The sequence below is a fragment of the Marmota monax genome, unplaced genomic scaffold (genome assembly GCF_021218885.2).
Source record: "Marmota monax isolate L192 unplaced genomic scaffold, Marmota_monax_Labrador192_F-V1.1 WCK01_AAM20220418_F8-fsc00051, whole genome shotgun sequence".
Lineage (NCBI taxonomy): Eukaryota > Metazoa > Chordata > Mammalia > Rodentia > Sciuridae > Marmota > Marmota monax.
The window spans coordinates 2,800,380-2,819,401 of NW_026695202.1; the positions used below are offsets into that span (position 1 = coordinate 2,800,380).

The following is a 19,022-nucleotide window of genomic DNA, read 5'->3' on the forward strand; positions in this document are numbered from 1 at the left end:
ATCACAGCCTTGGGGCAGGAGTTCCCCGTGCTTCTCCTTTGCTAGCAAAGCAATAAGCCTTCTTTTTCCTTTTTCCCAAAACCATGTTCTCATTTTTGGATTGGCACTGGGGACAAGGACCGAGCTTTTGGCAAAGAAGCAGTTTGGAGACATGGCTGCTCATTTCCCCATAGTAACGGAATGTAGAGTTTGACAGTGAGGAAATGTGAACCGTGGCCCACTTTATGCTTTGAATACAGACCTTGCTGCTCAGCCACTGCAACTTATTTTTTAAATGGACATGCTTCTTTCTCTCCCTCTCTCCCTGCTCCTTCCTAATCTCTCCCTTCCCTAATCTCAGGGGAAACAGGATTACCTTTGTTCCCTATTCTAGACAGAGGAAACTGTCTTTGAGCACACACTCATCACGGCAACAAGTAATTCAGACTTGGGGATGGCACCAGAAGATCTCAGAAATGACTGTCTCCCAAATGAACAAGTGAATTCACAACTTGGGCAGAGAACACGTGGAACATGGCCTTTGCAACACTCTTTAAAAATCCCTGTTCCCCCTGATGGGTGGAATCACAGCCTCTGGGACAGGAGTCCCATATGTTTCTCCTTTGCTAACAAAGCAATAAAACTTTTTCTTTCTTCTGTGTCCTCATTATTGAATTAGCATTGGGGATGAGGACTGAGCTTTCAGTAATACTGTGCCAACTTCATAATTGTTTAATATAGGATTCATGAAAAGATCCTCATATTAGAAAATGTAGATTGCATAATCGTGAAGAGGATGAACCATGAAGCCAAATGGCCTCTTCAAACCCTGAGTCTGTTGTTTACTGTGTGACTTCCAGCAAGTTATTCAATCTTCTGAGCTTTGGTTTCCTCATCCTTTGTAATCCCATCTATTAAGTGTGAATATCTATCACTAACCTCTTAGGCCATTTAAAGGATTAAATGAGCAAAAACACTTAGAACAGTGTTGGCACATTCTATACATAGATGTGTACTAATTGTTGTTATTATTTTCTCATTTGGAAAATTTTCCAAAAATTAACTATCTTTTTAAAACATTTTCAACCTTTTTTATATTTTATTTTGAGACAGGGCCTCCTTAATTTGTTAAGGCTGGCCTTGAACTTGTGATCCTCCTGCCTCAACCTCCTGAGTCACGGAAATTACAGATTTATAATACAATGCCTAGCTTCAAAAATTAACTGATATCTCAGAAAATCATAACTAAATTAAATGAGTCACTTACACTTAAATAATCTCAAGAGCAAAATTATAAAAACTATTTGAAGAATTTCTTAAAACATTTTGTATGAAAATTTCAAGCAAATACATATGTTAAAATTTCAAGCAAATACATATGTAAAGAATTTCTTAAAACATTTTGTATGAAAATTTCAAGCAAATACATATGTAAAGAAAATACATATGTAAAGAATTCCATGCACTTTCTCTCAGCTTCAATAATTATCAATTTATTATTATTATTAATTGATCTATATCCCTACCCAGTTGCTTCTTCCTCCCCCAGTCCAGGATCATTTTGAAAACATTCCCAGATAACCTATAATTTTCTTTGTAAATATTTCAACCTTTATTTCTAAAAGGTATAAAATAACCACAAAACTAAAAATTAACAATAAAAAATTTAATACCATCAGGGCTGGGGTTGTGGCTCAGAGGTAGAGCACTTGCCTAGCATGCATGAGGCAATGGGTTTGATCCTCAGCACCACATAAAAATAAATAAAGATACTGTGTCCATCTTCAACAACAACAAACACATCAAAAAAAAAAAGTAATACCATCAAATACCAAGCCAATATTTAAACTTTTATGCTTGCTTATAGGATTATTTTTACAATTTGTTTGAATCAGGATCCAGGGAAAGTCAATTCATGTTGTGAATGAATATATTTATTAAGTCCCATCAAATCTGTAGGTTTCCCTTCCATCTCTCTTTCTCCTCCTATTTACAATTTCTCTTATTAAATAAACCATGTTGTTACCTGTGGGGTTTACTACAGCCTGGATTTTGCTAATTATTTGCAACGCAGTGTTATTATTTCCTGAGAGTTGGTAGTCTGATCTAGGTACTTGATTCAAATTTAGATTTGGAAGCTTCCTTCAGAGGTTCTATCAGGAAGTAAACAGTGTCTTTTTATAATATTTGATCATGGCTTAGTTCACTAGCTCATTGAAAGTTGTAAAAGGGTGATATTCTAATTTTATCATTCCTTCTACTAATAGTTGGAATATTATGAAAAAGAAATTTTTCTTATCAGTTATTTGGTTACACTGAAGTGTAGTTTGTAAAGAAAAGATAGGATACATGGTTGGTTCTTTCCTTTTATTTACTAGTTTGCAAAATAACGAGTTGGTTCTCTAACCTCCTCCATTGGAGCCCGAGGAGGGTTATTTGTTATTTTGGTTTTAGTCATTTCTTCTCGAGGCAGTAAGCTGAAAACTGGATACAGTTAACTTTTTTTTTTTTTTTTTTTTTTAAGATTTTGCTTTCAGAATTAGATATTGTTTTGATCATTTATTGTTATTTTTGTAATTATACAAATTACATGTTTCCGAAGCCAAATCTACAAAACATATGCAAAAAGTCTGGCTTCTGTCTGTCCTTCCCACTTCCTTCTTTATCCACAGGGAAATGTTCTTCTTAATGATGTGCTCCCCCTCAACAGTAAATACACATTCATAACCTCCGTTTTTTAAACTGACTTTCATGCTCGCTTTTCTCCATTTTCACACCAACCTGAAGGGGCGGTTTCACGTGTGGCGCGGTTGGGTGCCATTTGAATGTGGGCCATAATTGGCACCAAAGCTGTGCAAAGGCCAAGCCTGCTTCTGTCTGGACAAAAACCCAACCCTAAGCCGGGCCCATTGGAGGTGGATCAAACAATGCCTTAGAGAGGACACTCCTCATTACAAGCCACGCTGAGAGGAGCTGGGGCAACCTTGGCCCGGGCTGCGAGCGCCAGTAGTGGGCGGGGTGGAAAAGGGGGCGGGGCCCGGAGGGGCGGGGCATGGGGCGGGGCTGTCACTGCAGGAGCTGAGCAGGAGTGGCTTGCAGGGGCTGGATCCTGCAAGTGGGGCAGCAGTTGAAGGCCAGGGAGGGAGCCCCGAGACCCCCAGTGCAGCCAGGCCTCTTCCTCTTCCTGGAGGTACCAGGAAGCAAAGAGGGGAGGGCAAGAGGAGGAGCAAGTGGGTCGAATAGTCTGGAATACGCGCTCCCCCTCTGCACACGGTCTCAGGCTGCTGCCATGCGGCCAGGCCCTGGGAGATCTTGTCTTCTACAGATGTCTGTTCTCTCTTGTTCCTAAGTCTGATGTGTCTTGGCTTTATCTGGGTGATACGTTGATCTTGGAAACCTTAATGAATGAGAGTGATCGGCTCCCCAGGGAGAAAGGGGTCCGGTGGAGGCAATTGACAAAGCCACCTGGGTACTGTTTTCCTAAAAAGCTGCAGAGGCAACACTGCAGTTGGCATAGTGTAACTGGCACCGACATAAGGTGTGGGTTAATTCCTCTTTCCTAGAAGTGAACTAGGCAGGAGGCTACTCAATTACTGCTTGGTTGGCGTAAGCAGAAAAGTTCTAGGTCCAGAGAACAAAAGTCTAAGCCGAATCATAAAAAGAGTGAGTCATGGTCCTCAATCAATCTCTGGAGACAGTTCACAGACCTCTAGCCCCTTGAATGAAGGGGAGGCTGAGGCCGCTTGAGGAAGGAGAACAGTTATTTTGTTGAAAATTTATACTATTTATGTTTTCCCCAACTTTCTCCAAAGGGACCTATGGCATGTCTCCTGGTTATTTGTATACTCTTGTTTGGATAAAGGTCCCATGAACGCCTATGTGTTGAAAGTTTGATCACCAACCTATGGCATTGTTGGGGGGTCATGGAACTTTGAAGAGGTGGGGCCTAGGTGGGGGCAGTGGCACAAGCCTGTAATCCCAACTACTCAGGAGGCTGAGGCAGGAGGGTTGTGAGTTCAAGACCAGCCTGAGCAATTTAGCGAGACCCTGACTCAAAATTTAAAAAACGCATGGGGATGTAGCTCAGTGGTAAAGTGGCCTTAGGTTCAATTCTATGTACTAGGAGGAAAAAGTGGGGCCTAGTAGGAAGAAGTGAGGTTGTCAGGGGATGCCCTAGAAGGGGATATTTGGGACCCCAGCTGCTTCCTTTCCCTCTTGCTTTCTGATCGTCATGAGGTGTGAGTGGCCCTCCTTCACCACATGCTCCTGGACATGATGTGTCGCCTCACCATAGGCCCAAAGCAACAGGCTGACTTAGTCGTGGACTAAAACCTCTGAAACTATGAACCAAAATAAACCTTTTGTCCTTATAAGGTGATTCTCTGTGATACTTTTTTGTCACAGTGACAGGAAGCTGACGTACATTTGGAAAAAGGATATGATCCACTGGGGACAGTAGACACCAGTTCCGAACTGACCTTGATTCCAGGAAACCCAAAACATCACTCTGGCTCAAGCAGGGTAGGGTTTTATGGAGTTCACATGATCAAGGGAGTTTGGCTCCCAGTGGACCCAGTGGGTCCCCCAAACCATCCTGCAGATACTTTGGCAGTTCTAGAATATATAACTGGAATTGACATTTTCCCCACAGTGGTTCCTTGACCTGTAGACTGAGGGTTATTATGGTGAGAAAGGCCAAGTGGAAGCCATTAGAACTTCCTCTCTCTGGGAAAATAGAAAACCACATGCCAGGCATCCCTTAGGGACTGCAGAAATCAGTGCCTCCACCAGCTTGGCAGACACAGAGTGGCAATTCCCGCCACGCCCCCTACAACTCTCCTACTGGGATTTAGATGAATCTTGGAGAATGAGAGTGGATTGTTTAAAGCCAGAACAAATAAAATATATATGATTTAATTGTCTCTGGTGTTCATTCAAAAGGACAACTCCCCTACATTAAAAAATAGTCCCAGATAGCCAGAGGAATGAGAAGTTGTGCTGCATTTATGTACGATTTATGTCAAAATGCATTCTACTGTCAACAACAGCAACAAAAAATTAAATTTAAATTTAAAGAAATAAACAGTCCCAGCTGGGGGATGGGAAAAGGAAGAAAATGGCAATTTGACATCCAAGGAAGGCTTTTCCAGTAGGTTCTCCCTGAGTCCTTCGGCGTAGACAAAGAGCACAACATAAACGTTCGTGGATAGCGACTCATTTCTTAGGGTATGTCCCCATCAATCAGTTACAGTGCCTGTAGCTGGAGATCTGAGAGGACATTTTCAGAGCACTCACAGGTATTCTTCTCTTTTAAAAACTAGTGCCCCCACTGACTTCCTCTGTGTGTCACATATCCTTAAAACTATTGTTAGCAAGGGGGAATGAGACAACTATGATTGGCTTAGAGATAGATCAATCAGGACCACACCCTCAAACTAGTGCCCACCTCCCCAGAAACATGGGGCTGTTGAGAAGATGGGAAATTGCAAAGTAATAATAATAATAACAACAACAACAATAAAATAAATAAATCTGGGTTCTGTTAGGAAGGCGTAAATGGAATGTCAGTTAAGTAACCAATAGGGCCTGAGGTGGGGGGCCTTTTTAATTTACATATTTCTAAATAAGATTTTTAAATTGATTTTATTATTTATTTAAATACACGACAACAGTGGAATGCATTGCAATCCTTATTACACATAGAGCACAATTTTTCATATCTCTGTATATAAAGTATGTTCACGATAATTTATGCCATTATACATGTACTTTTTTTTTTTGCATTACAATTCTTAGTACACATATATACCACAATTTTTCATATCTCTGTTTGTATATAAGGTATGTTGACACCCAATTTAAGTCTTCATACATGTACTTTGTATAATGATGACCATCACATTCCACCATCCTTGCTAATCCCCTTCCCCCTCCCTTTCCCTCCCACCACTCTAAATAAGATTTTAAGAGCATATGCTGGCAGCCAAAGGGGCCCCAGCAAACTTCCAGCTGCCAGCAAGCATATATTACTTGTGCAATAATAGTTATTATTTTAGCCAGGGAAGTTAAGAGTGGGATTGGTATTTAAAATAATAGTATTTCATTCCATCTATATGATTAATGATCTGTTGCCATGGGAAAGTAAATTAACATCTTTAATTCTTTATTAATGAAAATTGGAAATGATCTTCAAGTTGTGAAAGACAATACAGAAAACATTAAAGAGATGTAGGTTTCTTATGTCCTGGGGAACAAATAATTTCCTATATATAGATTCCAAGATATGTGTTAGATTATATGACTTTAGGTAATATAATGTTTTAATAGTTTGAAGAATTAGAAAAATATGATTATTTTTGCTACTCCTTCATCAGCCTATTAAAGTTACAATGATTTCTTTTTTATAGATAAAATGAATTGGGGACCAAACTCAGCTCTTTTATTTCCTTGCAACTATTTTGTTGGTTGGAATAATAGAATAATATATTTCCCAGTAGGACATGGGATTTGCCTATGAGATTATGTGGCTACTTTGAAAATAATTAGTTTAGTTTTACTTATTGCTAAACGATCTCAGTTCTTAACCACTGAACTAGGAATCAAAATCTACTACCTTAATATCATTTCAAAAGTGGAAATAAGGGCAGGGGATATAGCTCAGTTGGTAGATTGCTTGCTTCTCATGCACAAAGCCCTGAGTTCAATACCCAGCACCCCCCCACACACACACACACACAAAGAATACAATGCTTGTTAAGAAAACTGTCAACTAGCAGAATTATGATTAATTAGTGAACTTTGGTTTGAGTATTCTCTATGGACATGGGTAGTGCAGAGACCCATGGTGTTTGGTGTCTATTGACGTGTTGTTGGCTCAAAAATGCCCTCCCCAGATTAATGGTGATGTGAACAGTTCCATTCGGAACCCAACCTCATCACAACTAATTTAGAAGATTCTCTGGTCTCTATCCCATCATTCCTTCTCCCTCCCTCCTTCCTTCCTTTCTTTTTAAATTTAGAGACAGGGTCTCACTGAGTTGCTTAGGGCCTCACTAATTTGCTGAGGTTGGCTTTGAACTCTCTATCCTCCTGCCTCCGCCTCCCAAGCTGCTGGGATTTCAGGCGTGTACCAAACTCAGCTCCCCTTCGTTTCATTGCACCTCAAATAATCGCCTTCACATACTTAACACAGTTGGTAAATTTTAACTATACGAGGGCTCATCATCTGTCTCCCTCAATGCCATGCACAGAGAGTCTGAAGGCAAGAGGAATCGTGTCAGCTTCACCCTCTGTCCATACGTGGCGTCTAACACGGCACTTGGCACCTACAGGCGCCTACTCGGCATTGACAAGTGAATACAGTAGAAGCTTCATACATGCAACAAGGGACTACGGCTGTTGCTTCCCAGCAATGGGAATCCTGTGTTCTGGGAGCGGTGAGCTCTCCAGCTTCCTGAAGAATGATCCACCCCGTGGGTGATTTGCCAGGGGAGGGCAGTCATTCCTTGCTTCAAACCCTTGTCTCCCCAAATCCCTCCTGTCCATCAGGCCTTCCTTGAGCGGTCTGCGCCCATCCTGTGACTGTACCTGGGCTGCTCTAGACTCCCACGCCTCTCTTTCCAACTCCCCGGGGGACTTTGTTGCTTCTTGCTAGAATTCCCCCTGGCCATCTCCCAGGCTCCTTGCCAGCATTCTTGCCCAACCCCATCCCACTTTCTTCCAGCTGCCAGAGATATTATCACGAAAAATATTTGAAAAATTATTTCTAAAGTTCAAAGGCTCTCCTCTTCCCCAGACCCCAGAGGCACGATCCAGTTCAAGGTGTTTCATAATCAGATAGTGATCCTCGGAGCTGACTCAAAACTGCATTCCCGGGAAGCCTGCCTGGCCCCAGTTGTTCCTATCTTTATTAAAACCCGCATCACCTGTGCCCGAAGTCTGCAGCCCCAGCCCCTGTCACTGACATTCTAGCAAACCAGGAGATTGTTGGAAGAGATGAAGGAGGGAAGAAGCAAAGGAAGGAGCTGAAGATTAAGAGGAGAAAAAAATGGAGTGTGTCCCCTAGTTGGGACGGTGTACAGGACTTCTTATTTTTTCTGCTTTCCATTCCACTGATTAGTTTGAAAAGCCTTTTATGAGAGAATGTCTGTTGGGTTTATCTGCCAAACTATTCCTTCCCTCTTTTAGAAAGCCTCTCTTCCTTCTGGGAGAACTTGCCTTATGTGGCCTGAGTGGGTTTGATCACATTCACACCCCAGTGGAGCTAGGTACCACTCCCCCATACCCAGCAAGGGGCCCGTGCCCTTGAACATACAATGAATGTCACGACTGGACACACAACTCAAACAAGGCCATTTCAAATCCTCCCTGAGGCTTTTCTGCCAAAGGGATTTGGAAATATGATCCCCTGAGGACTCTAAACTAGGTGTACATTGAGGCCACCAGTGATTGCCATTATGGTGTCTAGTGGAGAAAGCCTGTTTAAGACAAAGGAAGCTTGACCTAACAGCGTCACTTGAGCTCCTGGACCCAGCTGTGCCTGAAGCCCAGTGAGTTTCCTTGAGCCAATGAATTCTGTTTTCACTGACTCTAATTTCTGTCAACCGTGCCTGAGTCTCCAACCACCATACTTCATTTTTATCTCACATTCACTCAGAGGAGGTCACTCACTAGGTAGCAGAAGTAAGGCCTGTTCTCTGAGCTTGGGAGAGGAGACAGAGTTGGGCCAGGATCTTGAATGAGGAATGTGGGGTCTCTGGTCCTTTTTTAATCAGTTTCTCAAAAGTGGCTTCATTCTTTTTGCTTTGTTTTCCTTTTCTCTTTCCTTCTTCCTCTTCCTGATCCTCCTTCTCCCCTTTTTCTTCTTCCAGCTACATACTCATCTAGATGTGAGATAAAAATTTCCAGAAATTGGGCAAACCCATTTGAAAATATAAATACTAAAATGCATGCCTTTGCTTTTCTGTTTTGCTTTAGTTCTCTAGATTATTGACCTACTGCCTACCTTATTGTTTCAGAGCTATTTGAATAACCACTTTAAACGGGTTGGATTAGGCTGGGCGTGGTGGCGCACACCTGTGATCCTATAGGCTCCGGAGTCTGAGGCAGGAGCCTTAGGGCCTCGGCAATTTAGCGAGGCCCTAAGCAATTTAACAAGACTCTCTATAAAATATCTATCTATCTATCTATCTATCTATGTACTAGGGATGTGGCTCAGTGGCTAAGCACCCCTGGGTTCAATCCCTAGTACCAAAAAATAAACAAAACAACCACAACAAAAAAGGTTTGGATTAGTAAATCCCGTGCTCATTTTCCTAAGTGCTAAAAAATCATGGGTGAGTTCATCATTTTCCCCAGTGATTTCAGTGAACCCCTGGGTTCATTCTTATTAATGCCCAGAAAAAAAACTAAAATGGACACTTCTTCCTAGACCCTTCTATGAGAGCCCATCTTAAGTACAAAAGGTACTTTGTGGCTATGGAATAGAACTAACAGACCTAGAGAAGGGCCTCACACCTTTAGCTTAAAATAACAAGAGAGAAGCTCAAGAAATGATGGTACTTGGGGCTGGGGCTGGGGCTGGGGCTGGGGCTGGGGCTGGGGCTGGGGCTGGGGCTGGGGCTGGGGCTGGGTGGAAGAGCACTGGCCTAGCACACGTGAGGCACTGGGTTCAAGCCTTCGCACCACATAAAAATAAACAAATAAAATAAAGTGATTGTATCCACCTACAGCTAAAGAAAAAAAAAAAGAAATGATGGTACTTTAAGTTTAAAAAAGACTTTTTTTTTCTTTCTTTCTTTTTTTTTAGGGAACATTTCCTCTAGATAGAGGTGTTTAGGGCAAAACAAAATTAGGGGCCATTTTTAGAAAGGGAAACTAAAAGAGGCAGATTGACAAGAATAAACCAGTACCAAAGGCTGCTTTTAGATTGTCATTGGCAGTTCCAAAAAGGTCACCGAAGCCCTGGAATGCTGGAAAGAAAGGAGTGTGGGTGAAAGTCTGTGAAAATAACATCAGTGAGGTCCTCTCCCTTTGGAACAGCTTATCTAGAAGGGCCCATTAGACCAAGGGTGTGCCCAGGAAGCTCCCTGGCCTTTTGCTTTAGTTTGCATGTTGAATGTCCCCAGAGGCCCCTGTGTTGAAGGGTTGGTCCCCACACTGAGGTGTTATCCGGAGGTGATAAATCTTTTAGGAGGCGGCGCCTGGAGGGAAGAAGTTAGATCACTGGGGGTGTGCCCTTAAAGGGGATTGTAGGACCCTGCCCCCCCTCTCTTTTTGCTTCCCAGTTACCATGAGGGGAGCTTTCTGGCTTCACTATATGCTCCCCACCGAGATTTTGGGTTTTGTCACAACCCCAAAAGCAATGGGTCTGCCCAACCATGGACTAGAACCTCCAAAACCATGAGTCAAAAGAACCCTTTCCTCTTTAGGTTGATTATCTCAGATATTTTGTTATAGTAGCTGAAAGCTGACTAATATACCTTCTTTTCTTTTGATCTGTAGCTAAAGATTATTAGATTAGCTAAAGATTATTGGATTAGCTAAAGATTATTGTCAAGTCCAAACCCTTCTCTCATAGATTTACTCAGTTGAGAAATGTGTGCTGAGCCACTGTCATGGATTAGGCACTGACAAGCAGTCTATATGACACAGAAGAAGCTGGATCCCAGGACTCCTGTCCCAGCTCTCCATGCCACACTGGCTCTAGCCTGAACTAATCAACAAATATTTATAATAAGTGCATATTTTGTGCCAGGCACTGAAGTAGACACTGAGATTCCATCCATAGAGCCAGTCATTTCCACCTTGCAGTAACTAGATAGGGTTTGGACTCATAGGACCCAAAGTGACAGTATTGCAGGAAAGGATGTTACAGAGCAACAGGTTATGCACAGGAAGCAGCCCAAAGCTCCATCACAAAGGGTCTGGAGAGGACAGGGGCAAGCTCTACGCTTCTCTTTCTGCAGAGCTCAGTGGATGCACTTTCTCTTTTAGATCAGGAATCAGCCACATGGGCCTGAACATCTTGGAATCGAGATGTCAAAAATGGGGATAGGCTGGGGCTTCTTGTGCCCTGCAGGTCACATAGGCATACTCTTACTATGTAACCCCCCTACCACCCCCCCACCAGTGGCAGAACCCACAGGCCTCAGTGAGACCAGCTGCAAATGTCCAGTCTCACAGCTGTCAGAAAACTGCCCTTAAACTTGCCTTGTATCCATGTTCAGAGCAATTTCAAGAACGTGTTCTGTGTCTTGACCAGGCGCCAGGGCTCTGCGGGCACCTCTCACCTCAGCCACTCAGCTCAGGCCAGTCTCAGGCCGGTGGGAATTCACCCCAAAACTTCCAATCCATTCTGCACACTCTCCCATCAGCGGTGAAACATCAGCATGAAATCGCTCCTCCTCTGCTTGATAACCTTCAGAGGCTCCCTGCGCCCTCCAGATGAAATCGTGATCCTAGATGCAGCCCCCACAGCCTTGTAGCAGGTGGCCCGCCTCCCTCCCTGTCAGGTCTTAGCTTCTTCCTCCTGCAGGCCTCCACTCCAGCGGCTCTGAAAACCCACTTCCAACTCCTGCCCCCGCTCTGAAGCGCCGTTGCCTTTCCTCTCCTTGCCTGGCCATCCTCTGCCCTGTCTCCATCGTGTCGAGGACATGATGATACGTTCCCCCGGGTTCTCCTGGTCCATCCCACTTTCTTCCTGTCCTGGCTCTTTGACCACTCTGTGACCCAGCCAGCTGCCTGCTTTCCCTGCAGGGGACCTTGAACTTTCCTAGGCACTGATGAAGGTGTTCAGAGTGTGAAGAAATCAACCCCAGCCCTGAGCCAAATGCCTTTCATCTTCTTATAAACTCCGTACCCAGACTCCATCGATGCAGCCAAACATGTCTGTAGAACATTCCTTTCTCTCGCCTTCCCTTGTGGGGTCGACCAGCAGTCTGGAGTTCCACTAATAATACTTTAGCGCTTCTTTCTTCAGCATCCCCAGCAGTCCCACCTAGGGACAGTCCCCTACTGTTGTTTTTGGTGCCTTCAGCCATATGTTCTGCTGGATGAAACACCATGTTCTGTGCTGATTCCTAATTATCTATCACAGAGGCAGTTGATAAATTCACGATTCTACTGAGTTGATTTCCAGCAAAATATATGTGGGTGCACAGCGTACAGTCAGGGTGGCGTGGAAACCAGCTGCATGTGGCGTGTCTTCCCTGGGACCCGGCTGCAGTGGAGATTTGAAGATCCCTGAGATAGATCTACATCTTTGTAATAATTTCCCCACCACCTTTATTCCCATACCCACTTCAAATAGATTTCTGTTATTTGAAACTGAAAATGCCTTCCATGGGGCTGGGGATGTGGCTCAAGCAGTAGCGCACTCGCCTGAGCACCACATACAAACAAAGATGTTGTGTCCGCTGAGAACTGAAAAATGAATATTTAAAAATTCTCTCTCTTTAAAAAAAAAAAAAGAAAAGAAAAGATGTTGTGTCCGCCAAAAAAAAAACTAAAAAAAAAAAAAAAGAAGAAAATGCCTTCCATAAAACATTACCTCATATGCCAACCGAGTTGGACCACGGTATTGATCTGTGCACTTCCACTGTATGGAAATTGTACCTCAGGGGGAAAAAAAGAATTACCTCACACGGTTGCCCTGGGGCCTAAATGAGATGGTGCTTGCAGTTTTGTGCTACCCGGCACAAACACCTTAGAGGAGGTGGTGGCCTCAGAGGTAGCAGGTGGCCTCTAAAATAACCTAAAGGTTAATTTTGACTTATGGATTCAGAGATTCCATCCTCGGTTGACTGGCTCCATTGCTCGGGCCTGAGGTAAGGCAGAACATCCTGGCGGAAGGGGGAGGTAGAGGAGAGGAGTTCAGCTCTTGGCAGCCAGGAAGGGGGGCGGGGAAGGAAGGGAGAGGAAGAGAAGAGGAGGGAAGGGGAGGGGAGAGGAGAGGAGAGGAAGGAGAAGGGACAGTTGATGTGACGTGCCCTTCCAAGATATGCACCCAGGGACTGCTTCCTCCAGCCGTGTCCCACCAGCCTTGGTTTCCCACCACCTCCGGGAAGTCCACGCAGCTCTCAGTGGATGAACCCACTGATGAGCTCAGAGCCCTCAAGATGGGAGCCCTTCCCAAGAGCCCCACTTCTGGGCATCCATGCCCTGGGGGCCATGCATACCTTCACCTGTGAGCTGCCGGGAGACATTCCAGATCCAGCCGTAACAGGAATTGCTGGGAAACAGCCAAGGTGACCCCCGCTGGGATGAGGGAAAGATGGAATGTGCACGTCACCGACTCCATGGGGTCTTGTGCTCAGTAGCAGAAGAATGTGAAGCAGGCACATTGGCCCAGAACCTGGCTGCGCATTCCTGTGCTCCTGCACAGGGAGGCCACACGTGGGGAACGGAAATCCCAGGCTGACACCGACAAAGGACCAAGGTGCACAGCTTGTATGGCGTCCACAGGGTGGGCAGGATCCACACACAGGTGCCTGCACACTGCCCCTCTTGCGAGGCGTGTCTCACTCCATCCTAAGTCTCCTCCTCAGGTGAGATTTTTACTCTGCTAATAAAGTCAGTGGAACCGTGGGCTTCGCTGGGCACTATGTGTGTTTCCCTTATCATCCGGGAAAGTTCCTAACTGGCTCTTGGAACAGGGCAGTGGGTTTGGTGGTAATGATCTTGTTTTCCTTGGCTCTGACCTCTTGGTATCTCTGCTGACCACATCGTCTCAGAAGGTTGAGCTGACTTCCCAACCTCCTGTCTCCTGGTGTGTTCTCTTAATTTTTTTTTATTTTTATTTTTTTGGTACCAGGGATTGAACCCAGAAGTGCTTAACCACCTAGCCACATCCCCAGCCCTTTTTAAAATTGCTTTAGAGACAGGGTCTCGCAGAGTTGCTTAGCATCTCGTTGTTGCTGAGGCTGGCTGTGAACTTGAGATCCTCCTGCCTCCGCCTCCCGAGTCGCTGGGATTACAGGCATGAGCCATCGTGCCCCATGTGTTATCTTAATCTTATAGTCTTAAAAATGGATCTGCTTTTTAACTACCAATTTTCTGGCAGGTTTTTCAATCCCGTTAGACTGAAAACTAGCTTAGCTGTTTCACACCGGCTCATAGAACTGAAAATCCAGGGGAAGAACTATGTGTTGTTGGTTATTGCTAAATCATCACAAATTTAGTAGCTTACAAGGCCCATTGATCACCTTGCAGGTCAAGACTGAAACCCCTGTGTCACCTGGACTGAGTTCTCATCCAGAGGCTCTGGGAAAATCTGTTTCTAGATCATTCTTGATGCCAGAATCCAGTTCCTCCCCCTATAGGATCCCACCTCCTTTCCAACTGAACTGCTTCCAGCCCCCAGTGTCACCCACTCTCCCTCCCCAGGAGGCCCCCATAGGTAGTTCACAGCGTAGATATTTTTTCCTTCTATGATACCAAAGTGTGTCTCTGTTTTTTTTCTTCTTGGCTCGTGTGATAAGGTCACCTAGAATAAACTCTCAATTTTACACTGAGCAGATTTGAGGCCAAAATCCTTCCCCAGATTATCAATGCTTGATTCAAGAACGACTAGAGGTGTGCATGTGACCAAAGCAGGCCCTGTTTTGCCGGCAGCATGGTACGCCAACTCTAGGGTTTTGATTTAATATCAGAGCAGCCACCTTAGATGTTAACCACCATCTTATAAGTTTCACTTTCCTGTGCTTCCTCTTACCTGAACTCCCCCCACCCACATTAGTGACCCACCCACGGTACCTTGACCCTAAGCCAATCCCATGCTATTCCCACCAGTCTAGCTCTCGTGTGGGTCTCTGCCTGGTCAACATCTTCCATTTCTTGCTCACCCATCTCTTTGTTCCTGACTTTCTCTTCACCAACCACCAAAACAATAAATTTATAAGGGATAAGTTTATTTGCAAGGTGATCAAGTATGAGGTAGGTGACCCTCAAATTCACCTCCCTGAGGATAACCTTTAGGGATATTTGTGGAATAAGGATGTCGGGTTGTCTGAGGTATGGGGGAGGGTGATGCCCAACCAACCGTCCTGTCTCTCCATGGGACCTGTGTTCAGAAAATGGCAGTTAGCAGGACCTGAAGGTGGAGTTTTTAGTTTTCTGATGTCAAAAGACCACTGATCTGATGCCTTTGTAGCCCCAGATGAAGAACTGGTGATTTCAACAAAAATGGCCTCCAAGTCTCTGAAATCTAACCTAGGCAACCATGATCACGGTGACCCGTGCACCCAGAGGTCCACAGCAAATCTGGGGGAGCCTAACAACACATAGCTCAGCTGCAAGTCCTCCAGAATTAGTGATTTTTAAAGTCAACTAAAAGCAAATAACCATGGTGGAACATGGGGTCTCAGGGAGAAGTAGGAATGCAGAGGGTTGGTTTGTGTCCGTGAGACTGGCCAGCTGGGTTTTTTGATTGGTAATGATCAGTTAGGATTCTGTCCTCTGGTAGAGTCTTAGAGACTGTGGTCTTACTCTTTTGATGGCTCTGTTCTTGAGAAGAGTTCTCAGGTCCTTGAGAGATGCTTTTGAGCTGCAAAAGATACACATTTACAAGGATAAGCCCTTCTTTAGTAAATGTTTAGCTGTTTCAGCCAGCTTTTTCACAGCTGTGACTAAAGACTTGACAAGAACAATTCTTATTTATTTATTTTGGTTGTAGTTGGATACAACACCTTTATTTTACTTATTTTATGTGGTGCTGAGGATCAAACCCAGGGTCTCACATGTGCAAGGCGAGTGCTCTACTGCTGAGCCACAACCCCAGGAGGAAAAGTTTGTTTGGGGGCTCACAGTTTCGGAGGTCGCAGTCCATAATAAGACAGCCAGCTCCACTCCTCTGGGTCAAGGTGAGGCAGGACATCACGGCAGAAGAGTGTGGCAGAGGGAAGCAGCTCTCATGATGATCAGAGAGCAGAGAGAGACTCCGCTCTCCGGATACGAAATACATAGCCCATCACCATGCCCCATGGAGGTCCAGGGGTCCCTGCCCTAAGGAATTTGAAATATTGAAAAAGCTTCCTGCATAAAGTGGCTTATCAAACCTAAATGTCTAGTAAAATGGACGCGGTGAAGTGCCCGGAGCACAGCCCTGAGATGGGATATCATGTAGGCATCAACCTCTCAGCCCCTTTCAAGGAATTTAACAGAGCAGGCTTATCTGCCAGAATCCTTTAGCTGCCAGCAATAGAAACTGACATTGGTCCATTAAGCCACAGGGAATTGTGGAAATCAAATCAAAGTGAGCTAGAGGCCCACGTCGCAAGAAGCCTGGAATAAAAGTGGCTTTAGATTCCAGCCAGCAGGAGTCTCTCCCGAGGTCTCATATCAGCAGCTGCCCAGGGAAGCCCCCAAGTGGCAACCACTCACCTGGAACCGTCCCTTCCTCCGCATCAGCCATCCACAGGACGCCTCCAGCTGGCCCTGAGGCAAAAGTGGCAGGATCTGGCCCTTCCAGCTCTGGGAAAGAGCAATGGCACCTGGATTTACCTTCCAAAGTGATACACACTCATGAGAAATTCACAAAAGGAAAATCAAGGTGTCCGTTGGAAGATGAATTGATGTGGGGTGCTCAAAGGTAGACATTCCCGACAGGCACAGTAGCACATACCTGTGATGTCAGCCGATTGGGAGGCTGAGGCAGGAGGATCACAAATTCAAGGCCAGCCTCAGCAACTTAGTGAGACCCTGTTTCAAATAAAAAAATAAATTAAAAAGGGCTGGAGATGTAGCTTAGTGGTAGAGTACCCCTGGGTTCGATCCTTAGTCACACACGTGCACACACACACATAGACATTTGGCTTCTATTGAGGAGATATGAATTATCATGTTAAGTGGAAAAAATAGGTAATACCATTTGATATATGGCACAACTATGTGAAAAAAGGCCTCACTAGAAAAACACTAAAAGGAAAGACAACGTTTGCTATTAGCACTTGTCTTTGGGAGGTGGATTATGGGGTGCAAGCCAGGAAGAGAACCCTTGCCAGAATGTTGGAAAAATGAATTAACCTTATTTTTCTCATGATGTGAGATGATGTGATGCCTATGTGATGAAGCGAAGTAAATGATGTAAAAACTATGGTAGTATCAGGCTACTCGTATCAGGCTACTTGTATTCTTACTTGAATACAAGCACTGTGATACCATAGCAGCAGATCTGATAACCAAGATGGCTACTGAACAACTAACAGATGGGTAGCATATACAGTGTGGATACACTGCACAAAGGGATGATTCACATCTTGGGTGGGACTGAGTGGGATGGTAAGAGATTTCATCATGCTACTCAGTATGGCATGGCATTTAAAACATGAATTCGTTAGTTTTGGAATTTTCCATTTAATCTTTTTGGGCCATGACTGAACATGGGTAACTGAAACCACAGAAAGTGATATCATGGGTTAAGGGGGACTAACTACTGCATATTTCATTGCATATCTAAAACTCCATGACATGATTTGAATAGGACCTGAGGTTGTCCAGGCTTTAAGGAGCTACAGTGGGCTCAAGTATGAAGCAGAGGACACAGAAGACTCTCAGAGAGTAACACGTAGGATGGAACAGACCCATTCATTCCCAGTCTTTTTGAGTACATGGCTCTTACAGAAAATATTATTGTTTTTCCTATGGAATAAACGAAAGAAGACTTTGGAGTGTCTAAATAGATAAAAAGAGGCCCTTACATTTTCTTTACATTATATTAATTAGACAAAAAATAAAATGTGAAATATAAAGAAAGGTATGAGTATCAAATTTGTCAAATACTTCCCCCAGATATCTTCTGTATTTTAATGAGAAACCCGAGCTTGCTTCTAGGAACCTAACCTTTTGTATATCAGGTTTTATGCTTGAAATGACAATTATTAATTCTCTTATTTTTTAATATTCTCTTTACATTTGTGATTCATGGCCAGTGAGAATCATTGCTCTCAAAAGAATTTGATCCAAAAAGTTTCAACTGTTGAAATTATATTTAGTTAGGCTTTTTTTTTTTTTCTTTTTTGGTACTGGGAGTTGAACTGGTGGTTAACCCCTGCGCTCTTTTAATATTTTATTTAAAGGCAGGGTCTCGCTAAATTGCTTAGGGCCTGGCTTTGAACTTGTGATCCTCCAGCCTCAGCCTCCTGGGCCGTTGGGATTACAGGCGTGCACTACCATGCTGGGCTCGTAATCTCTGTTTCTTTTCTTTTGTTGACAAGTGAAGTGTAGGGACTTGCCATGATCATGGATTTTTTAATCCAACTGGATTTTCCTTTTTATGTCAACAGCTTCTCATAACAATGAAGCTCTAATTGGCGGCAGGTATGTGCATAATTAGTGCTACCTGGGTTTTACCACTAGGGTGCGCTGGCTCCACGTGGACAGAAGTATCTGCCACAGGAGGCAGATACTTGGGGTTGCAGCCTAGAAGTGCATTAGCCAGAAGCCTCTGCCCCACCAGAGTTTAAATCCTTGCCCTCCATGCTCACCTGCTGCACCTTGACCTTGGGGTCCTAGAACACCAACCAAAACAGTTCCTAAGTCCTCCTGCATGCGTAGGACATAAAATGGACCATGTAAGGGCCTAGTGCCAGACCACTTGCCTAGCCAAAAAAAAAAAGTTTTAAAAAATTTACTCTTTTAACCATTTTGAAGTACACAGTTCAGTAGCATTAAGTGCATACACACTGTTGGGCAACCACCACCCCCATTCACCCATCAAACTTCTATCCTGCACACCTGAGTCTCTGCACCCACTAAACACTAACCTTCCCATTCTCTTCTCCCCCAGCCCTCAGACCCGCCATTCTATTTTCTGTCTCTATGACTGTAACTACTTTAAGAACCTAAAACAAGTGGAATCATGTGGCGCATCCTTTTGTAACTGGCTTATTTCTCTTGTCATCATGTCCTCTAAGTTCATGCTGGATGTAGCACATGTCAGAGTTTCCTTTCTTTTTAAGACTGTATAATATTCCATTGTGTGGACATACCACATTTTGTTGATCCATTTGTTCATCGATGGACACCTGGGCTACTTCCACCTTTTG

At 44.1% G+C, this 19,022-nt stretch overlaps 1 protein-coding gene across 3 annotated transcripts in view; it reads left to right on the forward strand.

Moving 5' to 3' along the window:
- Positions 1-19,022, forward strand: part of Txnrd1 (thioredoxin reductase 1) — a 235,910-nt gene that overhangs the window by 94,507 nt on the left and 122,381 nt on the right. Inside the window, exon 1 of one of the 3 annotated variants that reach the window (XM_046429533.2) lies at positions 13,316-13,526. The exons of the other annotated variants lie outside the window; for them this stretch is intronic. The gene's annotated coding sequence lies outside the window, so the exon portion shown is untranslated. Of the gene's footprint in view, positions 1-13,315; positions 13,527-19,022 lie in introns of those variants that run through there. 3 annotated transcript variants of the gene reach the window in all.